Source organism: Gigantopelta aegis, chromosome 10 (assembly GCF_016097555.1).
Source record: "Gigantopelta aegis isolate Gae_Host chromosome 10, Gae_host_genome, whole genome shotgun sequence".
NCBI lineage: Eukaryota > Metazoa > Mollusca > Gastropoda > Neomphalida > Peltospiridae > Gigantopelta > Gigantopelta aegis.
In genome coordinates this window covers 91571148-91571811 of record NC_054708.1, presented here as the reverse complement: position 1 = coordinate 91571811, position 664 = coordinate 91571148, and positions in this window count along the sequence as shown.

Here is a 664-nt window from a genome sequence, read left to right as displayed (position 1 = left end):
CTACTTGACTGGATAAATCTGTGAACTTTTTGTGCAAATTTACATCTATTGACCAACTTGGACAAATTTGTGCAGTCATCCTCGGACAAAACTGGACAAAGCTGTGAAGTTTCTGTGCAGTCATCTACTGACTTTGGTGAAAGGAATAGTTCTGAACTTTTTTTGTTTGCCTGTCTTTTGAAAATGGCATGTGAAACTTAAAAGTGACATTGACAGTGAGATTGTTTTTATTTCTCTCTGGCTGCAAAGAGTAAACTAAAACATTTCAGACAGCATGCCTTCATGTCTTTCATCTTGAGACTGAGTTTTTCTCTGGCAAACACATTTAAGGTAGGGTAACCTTTCTTTTAACTTTAAAAAAAAAAAAAAAAAATCCTACCTATACCTACCCTACGTTTTTTTGGCCATGCATGTTACCTGAAACAAACTTCTTCTTTTTTGGCCTTATCCCCTAAATGACACGAAATTAGTGCTTGTGATAGTTTTGGAATGTTTTCGTGGAACTCATTACATGAATATAGAAAAAACATTTTTGGACATACAAAAAAAAGTTTTAGGGTCGGCAGGTTCAAATTAGTGTTGATCGGGTAACCGGAAACAAACAATATTTTATGATACGCCTAAGTACATTTCTTTATTTCTTTCAAATAGTTAAGTACCGCGA